The following is a 12,779-nucleotide window of genomic DNA, read 5'->3' as shown; positions in this document are numbered from 1 at the left end:
AAAGCTACGAAACTGGATGTTCGAAAGACAGGAGGGAGTCTCTGTGACCCATGTCTACAGCAGGAGGCTTGGTGGCTGTGGGTTTTCCTCCTGGCACCATCACTGAGCTATTCTGGGGGGCAAAAGTAGAATAAATAGTCTGTGCTTCTTGAGTATGGCTGAAGAGAGGAAAGGGGAAGAAAAGGAGACCAGCGTAAAAACAGCCGGAAGGCAGATAGAGGTGATGTCAGATTACCAACCGTGAAGGGAAGATGAAAGGCTGGAGCCCTCGCTTAGGGGGGAGAGGGTTGGAGATGGGGATGAGAGGGGGGTGTGGACAGGGGGAAACCCCGAGTAGGTCCGCGGCTGGTGGCCAGCAGGGAATGCAGTCGGCCCTGCCTGGTGCCCTGTGTTCTGCCGCTGCACTGTCCCTGCCCCGGGTTTGGATAAGTAGCCTTGTGAAGTGTTGGTGAATGAGGTAGAGGCATCTCCGAATCCCAGTGGCTTCCCCTGTGATGTAGAAGCTGGGGAGATGCTAAGAGGGGGAGAGCGTAACTTGAAAACAGGAGGTTAGGGGAAGAGGCAGGAAGACCTAAGTGATTTTTTTTGCCAATTTTACAAGCAGGGAGAGGTTCCACGTCTAAAATAGGACCTAGGACCCTGCTCCATGGCTCACCCTATTGAGGGAGAAGCCTGTGACTTACCTTGTAAGGTCACTTAAAAATCCAACACTTAAAGGTGTTTATCTTGCAGAGAGTCTTCCCCTGGTCCTTCGTGTTGTTTATTTGTGTGGCAGCTGTAACTCCCCATCACCTGAAGTGTGTTGTTTCGGTTGCCTTTGTTTTAAAAATGAAGCCCAGGTTTGGGATGAAGGGGGCTAGAATGCTGACTAGGGAGAGGAGGTCTGGCCTGACTCCATGGTATCGGTGCAGTCAGCGAGTGCGTGAGACGAACCCAGAGTATCCATGAAACTCAGGTGGGAGGGTCTTTGCCTGGTTGTGTCCACTCCTTGTGTACTCTTTAGAAAACGTGTGGCCGAAGCAAAGAGTGGAGGGTGCTCCGTGGCCCCTGCATTAGTTGGAGCCATACTATTTGAGCATTATGGGACATAGTTTTGTCCCTGGGGAAGTAAGTTTCTGGCCAATCATATCCTTTACCAAATTTTCTTTCCTTGTTCTCAGTGTGTGCTCATCATTTCTTACCTTCTTTTTGGCCTTCTTTCTAGATTTGGTGATTTAGTCCACCCTCTGTCCCCCCCAATCCCAGTTTCCCTGCAGGTCGGGTAGTTGCAGTAGACTGTAGGGTAGTTATTTTTAGTTTTTGGACGTATTTTCAATTGGGATACATGTAAGAGAATTTGTAAGGCAAGGGGGTGTGTGTGGTTCATACTTGTGGACCCTAAATCTCAGGTCAGTTGATCATGGGCAACAGTTGTAGGACTGACCTTTTCTATAATATCCACAGATCTGAATACAATTCGTTTGCATTTCTCACAACAGGTCTTTGGGGTACAGGAGAGTTTCTTGTCACAGTAATTTTTCTCTTAAACACTGGTTTTGCTTTAACATCTTGGGGGGGCAAAGTTGACATTCTTTTTTGATGGTTGGTTTCTCCTCCTCACCTGAAAGCAGAGCTAATAAAACCCCTACAGGGGCCCCTTTAGTGCCATATCTCTTACTGCCCAAGAGCCTCAACACGGTCTGGAGGTCACCGTGGGGTCAGATTCAGCCTGTTGTTCACCAGGCGTTTCAAGGGGCAGGAAAAACCGTGAAAGGGCTCAGTGTCATCCTAGGTGTCAGAAACAAGGGGCCTCTCTCCTTGGCTTGGACTTGTGAGCTGACCCCTTCTAGAGGGTCCCTCCAGCCACAGGAATCATGGACTGTTTGGCAGGAATGTTGGCACTGACTCCATAACCTCCTCAACAACGGGGAGTGATTTGAATCCGTTTCTGGTTGTAATCTGCTGGTCCAACTGCTAGGGCAGCCAGCCTTGGTCAGCTGCTGAGGTGCTGACCTCTGCTTACAAATCTCTGGGAATGCTTGCATGAGAGAGAGAGAGAGGAGAGATTTGGGCGTGAGGGATGCATAATTAGGAGATCTAGAGCTAGAGCTGGGCCTTGGGCGTGAGGTGTTTTGCATGTGTGAGAACTTTAAGATAGAAAAACAGGAAATTCGTGAATGTGTCCCTTCTGTGTCTTTAGTTGGAACAATAGCTGTTTAAGATCCTGTGAGATGATTCTAGGAGATGGTAAAATTGCCTCTACCTATGGGCATTCAAAACCTTTTTGTTGATCCATGACCACAAATGGATTATATCAAGTCTGAACACTTTAACGAGAGCAAACTAATCCTTAACATTAACCATGGTAATGCAAAAGGAAAATCTGAGAAACATGAATTGGCTAGTCTCTTTTCTTGGCTATTAGCTGTCCCTATCAGAGAACCAAAGGATGTTTTTCTTTTTTTTTTTTTAAAGATTTATTTATTTATTTATTTATTTATTTATTTGAGAGAGACAATGAGATAGAGAGCATGAGAAGGGGGAGGGTCAGAAGGAGAAGCAGACTCCCTGCTGAGCAGGGAGCCCGATGCGGGACTCAATCCTGGGACTCCAGGATCATGACCTGAGCCGAAGGCAGTCGCTTAACCAACTGAGCCACCCAGGTGCCCTGTTTTTCTTTTTCTAATGTGAGCTTAAGGAAGGATTCCAACACCAGCCAAATCAAAAGTCTTCAGAAAATCAAGTACAGGGTGCCTGGGTGGCTTAGTCCATTAAGCGTCTGCCTTCTGCTCAGGTCACGATCCCAGGGTCCTGGGATTGAGCCCTACATCGGGCTCCCTGCTCCGTGGAGAGTCTCCTTCTCCCTCTCCCCCGCACCCCTACCCTAGCTCGTGCTCTCTCTCACTTGCTCTCTCTCAAATAAAATCTTTTAATAAAAACAAAAAACAAGTATACTTTCAGCAGCACTACATTAAATTCTCCCAAACCTTGTCTAGGGAAGGTTCTATATTCCTCTTCCTCATTGCCATTGGCTTTTGGTTAGCGCTTCATTCTCTTTGTCTTGCTAAAACTTGTGGGACCAGTATGTAGTTTTAACCTTGCTTCACTATCACAATCACATCTCTTAGTTCTTAGAATCCTTCAGATTTGGGGAGAAAAATCTCTTAAGGCACAGCATTATCAAGGTATGACTTGAATTCACTAATCTTTACAAAAGAGCTGTCCACTGGATCTGCTTGTCTGGTGGACAGCTACCTATGTATGCAGCAAAATAAAAATTTCTCTTTTAAGACTTCTTTCCTGGTGATCATTAAAACCTCTGGGGATAAAAAAAAATATTCTTAAGGATAATTTCTCTGAAGCAATCAATTTAGATTTTTTGCCTTTTAAACATTAAACAATGAACAGGTAACATTCTCCTGTTGCTATTTACTCTGAAACCTTAGTTGCCCCTGGAAATCCTACTTCCCTTACTCTTTCCTTATCTCTTTAATGAAAGCTGCTTTCATGAGGTGGTTCCGCTTCGGAACATAGGCTGTAGCACCAGTAGCTTGTTGGGTAGCTCTGGAAACCCCACATCTTCACTGACACTCCAAGCAGATTTGTGTAGAAGGTTCTCTGCATGGATGGTCCTGTGTGGCCATCTCACAGATATATGCAGGGCTCATCATCAAGTGACAAAATAGCAGAGTTGGAAGGGCCTGTGAGCTCACCTAGTATTCCCACGCCCCTTCATGCTTCTTTATACTCCTTTGTTTTTGTAGAATCAACTTCATTCTGATGAGTTGTTTGAAGTCTGTCTCAGCTGTAGACCATCAGCACCAGAGGGCCAGTGTGAAGACCTGTCACAGTCTGGCACATCATAGGTGTTCTACAAATGTTTGGATGAATTAACACCTTGCCCCTTCTCTCCCTTTCCCTTTTGACACACAGGATTTGAGGAACTGCTTTAAGTGCTTCGTCTGAAGCCTTTTTTTTTTTGGTTGGGACCGTCTGTGGCTGTGTAACAAGCTGCCCCCAAATTTAGAGGCTTGAAGAAATCTTAGTTGTGCATGATTTTGCAATTTGGGGCAGAGCTCAGGGGGGAAGACTTGTGTCTATGACTGGAGCGAGAAGATCCACTTCTAATGGCTTCATCACGTGGCTGGCAAAGTGGTCCTGGTCCGTGGACTGGGAGATCACCTCTCTTCTCTTCTGCCTGGGCCTGTCTCTGTGCCTGCTTGGGTCTCCTCGCAACATGGCAGCTGGGTTCCAAGAGGGGGAGAGGGGCCAGCTGGCAGTTCTTTTAAATGTAGGATTGAAACGGGCCCAGAGTCACGTGGATGCCTCTGTGGGTCAGAAACCGCTCTATGCTTAGTTCAGATTGAAGGTGGTGAAGAAATAGATCCCACCTCTATCCTCTAAGGGGGATAGAACAAAGACTTTACAACCATTTTTAATCTACTCCAGAGGCCACAAAACGACAGAGCCTTGTCTGAAACCCTGGTCTCTTAATTCTCGGTGCCTGGTAATAGTTTTGTTGTTTTGTCTCTTAGCTGTTAATTCAGTGGTTTTCCCGGGTATTGACCTGCGTCATTATCAAAAACCCTACAAGAGACATCTTGTTATGCCCATAATACAGGTGTGGAGATTGAGGCATAATGAGGTGAAAACACTGACTGAGGTTCTACAGACTATTAGTGGTGGAGTCAGGATTTGAGCCCATGTAGTCTTTCTCTCAGGCCCACCATCCGTACCTGGCTTCCTTTCGTCAGTTTCTCTCCCTGTTCTCAGCTTTTGGTCACATGTTCCTAGGAGGGAGTATTCTATATAAAAGGCCTGTTGAACTTGATTTGGATTGAAATCTATGCAATACCCAGATAAACATTTTTGATAAAAATGAAATGGATATGATTAAAGAGCTCTGGTACCTGCCATCACCTTCAAGTGGCTGAGGAATTCTAGGCATGGGTTTTCCAGAGCCCTAAAAGCAGATCTGTCAATAAGGAATAGGGTGACGCTCATCCAGGAGAGCCCTGCCTTCCGCCCTTGGTCACTGGTGGGGAGATGGGTCCCACTGCCCGTGTGCTCAGAGGCACCTGAGGGGTTAGCGCTACCACGTTTGAGGTGTCCCAGAAGACTTCCTTTATCACAAGAATCAGTGTTCTCCCAGCCCTGCAGGTGGGGCTCTAGGCTCCCACCGCAGTGGCCTAAATCCCTGCGGGGCTGCAGAGGGCCAAGGTTGGTGAAGAAAGCCAGGGAACCCAGTGCAGTTGGCGGCCGGGGCTGCATGGCAAGGCAGCTGTTGGTGGTCAGGGCCCGAGGAAGCCCGAGCGGAACGTGGCAGTGAGGCCATGAATCCCACCCAGCTGGCCAGGGGGAAGGAGCTCAAGTGTGGCTGGAGCCAGGTGGTAGCCAAAGTACCAAGAAAAAGAACTACATTACGAGAGGAAGAGGTTAGTCACAGACCAGCCAGGTGGTCGGGACTGAGGTGGCCGCAGACGTGAAAGCCAAGAAAGAACCTTGATTCTGGGGACATGCTTTGTCTAACGGGAAAGTTGTAAAACGAATTCTGAGACTTTTTCATATTAAGAAAGTGCTTACAGGACTGTGGCTACCAGATTTGAGGTGCCAGAGCTTTGAGGGAGTGGGGGCACCCATCTAGGAGCGGCAATGTGATGGCAGGACTCAGGAAGTGAACTCAAGGGTGCCGGAAGCTGATGTGCCCAACGCAAGCCACGGGCAACGCGTCCTCCAAAATGAGATGGGAATTGGAATATAAAAGCTGCATTTGTGGCAAAATTAAGATGATGAACAAAGGCTTCAGATTTAGGTTTTGATCCAAGGAATCAAATTTCAGAAAACCAAGATTGCGTTTTAAGTAATTTGGTTCTGGGAAAGAGGTTTGTATTGGCAGGATTGCAGAATCGGACAAGCCAAAAAAAAAAAAAAAGACTTTGAAAGCTGATAATAGTTAGGGTGTGCATTTTTACATCAGCGAGGGGATGTCAGGGCAGAGATAAATTATATGCAATTATTTTCTCATCCCTCCTGGCCCCCACTACACCCGAATTCCTAACATTGGTATCTTTCACTCTTGAAAGAAACGAGGAGAGAATAACCTGGATCACAGAGATAAACACAAGTTCAATTTATAGAGTAAATATTGGGACCATAGAGCTATTCTCTTTCTAGCAAATGTCCTCTTTTTCTTGCTGAACAGAAATAGCCAAAATTAGTCCATAGGGGAAAGATGACACCTTTTGAGAGGTTTGCATGACCATAAGGAGTGACTGAAGTTGTAAAGCGCTTTATAAATGCAAATCTTTTAAGGTATTTCTTAAGCTCAGCAAAGACGTTAAACCAAATCAAGTCTAAGAAAAACAAAAATCCTGAATTAGCCGCTGTTGATTCTACTTGTCATATAAGAAGCTCTAGGTTAGGGTTTGTTAACTTTGTAAATAAGCAATAAAAACCTGGTGGGCTGGGAAAATTGGGTGCCAAAAGCTACTTGACGCTTTGTCAGGTGGGATATTTTGAGGCAGATCCCTTGTCATGATGGGACATACGGGGTCAGAGATGGAAATTCATCTAAAGCCAAAGGCTGTAGCGTTTGATTACCTGAGAACAGGAAGTATCATGAAACCTCAGTGTGTGTGCATGCATGTCAGTTAATGATTCCAGCTGGATTTGTAAAAAAATATTGAAGCAGTTGTCAAGGGACGAATGCCAACATGGAAGGAGATTGCCTGGCAATTAGAAAAGCAGGGGAGTCCTCTGGTTGGTTGCTTGGTGAGAGTGGGAGTAATTGCTTGTCCCTGTTTCCTATGGGCTGTGTGGACTTGTCCACAGAATACGTGGCACGCTTGCAACGACTTCTTGCTTTGTCTGGGCCCCTCCCGGCCTCCCACGTTGGTTGTTCCTTCCCTCACCTGTGTTCAGAACACTTCTTATAATCATCCACAGCCTCCATGGGAGACCAAGAGCTCTTTGCAGGCAGGGACAGAGGAAAACCCATCCGTATCACCAGCAGGTCCTTGTTTGGACTGAACTGCACATGATAGTGTGATGTGTTGGATTGACCACTTCCATTATTTTGGTTGAGGGACACATGTGAGGGAATGTAATTTGGTCATTATTACCATAACTTACTCTCTATTCCCCATTTGTTTGTTCATTCAACCAATACTGTGTGCCTTCCACATGCTAGGTGTGCTGTTCTTAGGCATGGGGATACAGAAACAAAACTGATAGTCCTTGTTCTAATGGATCCTCCATTCTAAAGGGAGGCAGGCCATACACATGACAGATGTATGTCCAAGTGGTGATACGTGCTGAAAAGAGAAAATACACAGGGAATGAAGGAGGGAGGATGCTCTTAGAGTGATGAGGGAAGACCTGTCTATGGAAAACTTTGGATTGAGACCAGAATGAAATGAGGGATAGAGCCATGCAAAGATGGGAGATGATCATTTCAGGCAGAGGGAAGAGCAAAGGTGGAGGTCAGATACACATGGTGTGTTTAAGCAAGGAGGTAATGTGGGAGTGAAACAAGCAAGGGGAGAGTGGAAGGAGATGATGTCGAGACAAATAGTTCTGGCTAAATTACCTATATCTCCTAGGCTATGGAAAAGAATCTGGATTTCTCTGGAGTGTTTTGATATTCCTGAACTGATTTTTTACATAGATATATGTACACATATATACATATACATTATATATAGGTATATATACACATATGTATATATACACACATATATAATTTTTTAAAAAGATTTTATTTGAGATACAGAGAAAGCAAGAGAGAGCATGAGCATGAGTGGGGGTGGGCAGAGGGAGAGGGAAAAGCAGACTCCCTGCTGAGCAGGGAGCCTGATATGGGGCTCCATCCAGGACCCTGAGATCACAACCTGAGCTCAAGGCAGACGCTTAATTAACCGACTGAGTCACCAGGCACCCCTATATAATAAATTTTAAATAAAGTATTTAAATTTTGGGACATCTGGGTGGCTCAGTCAAGCCTCCAACTCTTGATTTTGGCTCAGGTCATGATCTCAGGGTTATGAGATTGAGCCCTGAGTCAGCCTCCAAGCTGGGCATGGAGCCTGCTTTGGATTCTCTCTCTCCCTCTCCCCCTACTCATGCGTGAGTGCGCGGACACATGCATTCTCTCTAAAATAATAAAATATTAAAAAAAAAATCGTTTAAAGACCTGAGTGCCACAGACGTTGGCCATGAATGATTTGAAAACTGCCTTCCTTTGATGGATGGTTCAGTGTTGAGGGATGCTGATGATGTAGAATATAGGTGGGTTCTGAATTAGGAAAATTCAGACCAATTTCCTGGTCACTTGGACCAATTTCCTTCAACTATTTAGAATCATTGACTTTATTGTTATGAAACTTAGTTTATGGATTTATAACAAATGTAGCTCTAAGGAGTCTGGAATGCTAACACTTGTTTTCCTATTGAAAAGTTATCTGGTAGTCAGGTTATAACCAGAAAGTTGTCTGATGAGCTTGGAATTGGACAAAGGAGATGCTTCCATTGGGTGGTACCGTTAAGCCATTCTTTGATATGAGGCTTCTCTTATCCAAACCATTTGCATAACTGATGAGGAAACTGAGGTCTGAATAAGGCTGGCTAGGGGTAGAGGGGAAGTGCAGCATGTGTCCGAGTTTTCTTCCTTTGTGAGACTGATTTTTTCCACTGTGCGTATATATATCATATTTTGTCTGTCCACTCATTCATCAGTGTACCCTTGGGTGGCTTCTACCGTTTGGCTGGGGATAATGCTGCTACGAACATGTGTGTGCAATCATCTGAGCCCCCGTTTTCACGTTTTTTAGGTATACACCCAGAAGTGGAATTGCTAGACCATATGGTAATTCTGTGTTTAAATTTTTGAGGACTTGCCTTCACAGTTTCCATAGTGGCTGTTAGACTTTACATCACCCCACCAGCAGGGCGCAAAGTTCCAGTTCCTCCTCATCCTTGCCAACACTTGGTCTTTTTGGTGTTGCTTTGCTTTTTACATCCTAGCCATCCTCGTGGGTGTGAGGTGGTATCTCATCCTGGGTTCTGTTTGCATTTTCTTAATGATTCCTAAATGTTGAGGGTCTTCTCCTGTGCTTATCAGCCATCTCCATCTTTGGAGACATGCCTGTTGGAGCCCTTGCCCATTTTTTAATTGAGCTGTTTGGGATTTTGTTGTTGTTGTGCTGTTGGAGTTCTTCCTCTAGTTGGGATCTCCATTCTCTATCCCCTTTCTCCTTTGTACGGATCTCGTTCTCTCTGTGGCTGGGGCTTTGCAGGCGCTTCTTGGTATTTCCAGATGGAATGACAGCATAAAACGAGGCAGGAGAATAAAGAGCTTCCCCATGGAAAACAAACAGGCTCTGCCCAGGCCAGGAGGCTCCTTCCTCCACGGTGTCCAGGAAGAAGTGACTTTCGGGCGCATTGTGGGGCCAGCTCGCACTTCATGGGCTGATGACCCGCAGCTTTTCCTATGGACAAGCTAGACACGCTCCAGCGACGTTAGGCCCATACCAGAGCTACGAGTTTTCTGTTCATGGCATTTGAAGAGTTACTTTGCTCCACGACATGCTGGGATTTCACGGTATTGAAAGAGGAGTTTTAGGGGAGAGGGTTTTAGCAAGAGGGGCCTGTGGAGAGTAGCCAAGAAGTCTGAGGCTGGCCTGTTAGATTAGATAACTGTTACTTTATTTCTTGGTGCTGTGAATCTAATCCTGGTTAAACCAAAATCTAATTTATTTTCATGCTTGATCGGGAGCCCTTTTGATTAAATGTTTGGATGAGAGTAAGCATCATATAGGAGTGCTAGTGCTGTGGGAATGAGCTAGTCCAGGGACTGCTGTGCCTGGACTGATGATTAAGAGACTGTTAATAGTGAGTAGGGGGGAAATAGGTGAGTTGGACCCTGAGACAGGAGGAGTTTTTACTTCCAGCTTAGAAGGGTAGACTTAAACTCAAATATGGGACCCCCTCTTTTTAGGATGCCTTGATGTATGTGGGGGGCAGAAAGCAGTATGCCTTCTGCTATGGCTGAACGTGACTTCCAAGACTGGTTTCTCATTTGGGGCTTCTGAGTTGCTTATGAAAATGCTGTCTGGACACACAAGTGATTACTGCCAAAGAAAGTGTCCGATGCTGAGAAAGCTGCCTTCCGACCCTTTAATTCTCAAAGTGTGAAAGATGGGGCTTCTCTCGTACTCTCTTACATGAGAGTGTCCCCAGCCTGCAATGATGATCTACAGGGGTTGGAGGAATATGTCGAATGAGGAGGAAAGGCTCTGGTGTTTTGGCCACCTTCTCTACTAACTTCTTACTGGGTCAGGTTACTTGATCGATCACCTCGGCTGTCTGTGTGTAAAACTATAATGTGGTAAAGTTGTGCGCTCTGAAATCCTGCCACTTCCTAGCTAGGTGGTCTGGGGACAGTTGCTTTTCTGGGCTACACATTCCCTGTTATAAAACGGTGATGTTAGAAGAGTGTCATCCAGCTTAGACGAATGTTGTGAGGGCCAGTGAAATAACCCGGGTAGTGCTTATCCAAGTGTCTGGTAGATACTTTCGGTAGTTCTTGCTGCTGCAACAGTGACCCAACTACTACGTTGTTTTGCTACCACAGTACCAGTGCCAAGTAGAACAGAAGCACTTTATAAACAGAATGTTAGGAGCTCTGGTTGTAAGCACTGAAATAATGTAAAAGAAATTCGTAAGTGTAGATAAAGGAGTCATGAAGAAAACATCCAGGAATCCTGAGACTTGTACAGCCTCCTGATGGTTTTCTTCTCTGGACCTTAATGCCAAAAACTCACTCTGAGGGAAACTGCTCTTCCCAAATATTGGCAAGTCTTTGAAAAGCAAGGTGGCTCATTTCTTTTTTTGGATTCATGGAGCCAGAATGTTAATGAGCTCACAAATGGCAGACAACACTAATTAATTGCTTTTTAAATGTTACTCTTTTGGTTTATTATCTTTGTTAATTTTGTTTTAATTTTGTCTGGACTATCGTGTCTTCAGTCCCTCGTGTGCCCGGGAACAGCCCTTAGGAGAACCGCACTGGGTAATGGTGCGATGTGGGAGAGGGGCGGCTGTCAGGCCACCACCCCATGCCCAGAAGAAGGATGAGAAACAGACCCTGTTAATGTATTGCGTAACTACGCATTTCACGAAGATAAGGCTTTATCATTGATGCATACTTTGTGAATTCCCTTACAAGTTTAGATCTGTTAGCTGCGGGGAGAGAGAGCTTTGCTTGGGTTAGCTGTGGAGGATGGGAGGAGGCATGTCTGCGGGAGGTGAGGGAGGAGCCTTGGTCCGTGGGTTTGGGAGCGCCGGAGTCTGCCCCACAGGTAGTGGGGGCCGCTCTGGTAGGCTTGTGGCTGGCTTTTTCATTTGAAAGAAGGTTGTCGGGTGGTTTTGTCTGTTTGTTTTTAAGTGTCTTGATTGAGGTTTTGTCTACTGGTCCGAAAGGAGGAAATGGTAGAATAATCTCTCTCCTGTTTTGAAGTTGTTAGGTTTGATCCTTTGCTGAAGAGTGTATACCTGAGGGCAAGAGGAAGGAGATGGACAGGAGTCGTAGACCTAAGTGAGCCTGAGGCTCTAAGTCTCACTTGGTGGTGGTGGAGTTTTGGACGCCCTGAACGTCCACCTCTGTAGACACCGGTGGTGATGTTACCCAATCCCGGGGCTGAGACTCGTCTCCGGCTAAGCTGTTGCCTCCCAAGTCAGTGTCTGACGATGGGAACATCCAACTGGGTAAGCAGGGGCACAGGTCTTGTGTAATACGAAACGTCCTGCTCCTTCCTCCTGCCCTTACAAACGGAATCGCACTCGAGTCCCTCTTCCTGCAATGCTCTTCCTTCTGTGCGGATGGACAGCAGCTCATCTTCGACCCTACAACATGTCACCTTCTTCAGGAGGCCTTTCTAACCTTCCTGTCAGTGCTTGCTAAGTACCCGGTGCAGTCTGGCAGCACGGCTCATTCCACTGACTTTCCCCAGCTCCCTAGCATACAGTGTATTTCGTATTCCTCTGTCTCAGCTTACCTGGTGGAGGGTGGCCCGTGGCCAGAAAAAGGCTTTTTTTTCAGAGCACATTCTTGCAGTGTGGCTGACAAGATACATGACAGTTAATAATCATGAAAAGCAGTTTAAAAAAAAAAAAAAGCGGGGGCACCTGGGTGGCTCAGTCGGTTAAGCATCTGCCTTCAGCTCAGGTTATGATCCCAGGGTCCTGGGATCGAGTCCCGTGTTGGGCTCCCTGCTCCGCAAGGGAGTCTGCTTCTCCCTCTGCCCCTCCTCCCACTCATTCTCTCAGTCTCTCTCTCTCTCAAATAAATAAATAAAATGTTAAAAAGAAAAAAAAAAACAAGCCAAAAACTAAGCGGTAGAAAAAATACACAAAGGGCAGCTACTTATATACGAGCTAGTGGTGTAAGCCCTACGATCCACGCTCAGATTCCCTGTCCCTGCAGATGGATCCTGGCTATACCTCCCATCTTGTCCTGAAGGCCAACACTGGGCTTGCCTTCAGGGGCCCACCCAGTACGACTGGGGCTGGAGAGATGTGCTTCCATCTGTGTCTCAGAGTATCAGAACCTGGCTCGGTGTCCTCTCTTAGGATGAGAGATCAGAGTGGAGGCTGACTGGAGGTAGGTTCCAGGCCTGGGGTGGTAGGAGTAGCTCCAGGAGTTAGATTGTGTTATTGTATTAGAAATGATAAACGTGGAGGATGACAATACTAAGGTTTTGTTGAAATACTTCAAGTGAAGCAATTACTTCTGTTCCATCTTG

General features: G+C 46.1%; 1 protein-coding gene across 6 annotated transcripts in view; it reads left to right on the top strand.

The window, feature by feature from the left end:
• MCC (MCC regulator of WNT signaling pathway) overlaps positions 1-12,779 on the top strand; it is a 395,037-nt gene that overhangs the window by 139,494 nt on the left and 242,764 nt on the right. The window lies entirely within an intron of this gene.

Source organism: Mirounga angustirostris, unplaced genomic scaffold (genome assembly GCF_029215605.1).
Source record: "Mirounga angustirostris isolate CCGP_5_RB_7025 unplaced genomic scaffold, mMirAng1.0.hap1 SCAF_7, whole genome shotgun sequence".
NCBI lineage: Eukaryota > Metazoa > Chordata > Mammalia > Carnivora > Phocidae > Mirounga > Mirounga angustirostris.
The sequence above is the reverse complement of the archived record's forward strand: the minus strand, read 5'-3'. Positions and strand labels throughout refer to the sequence as shown.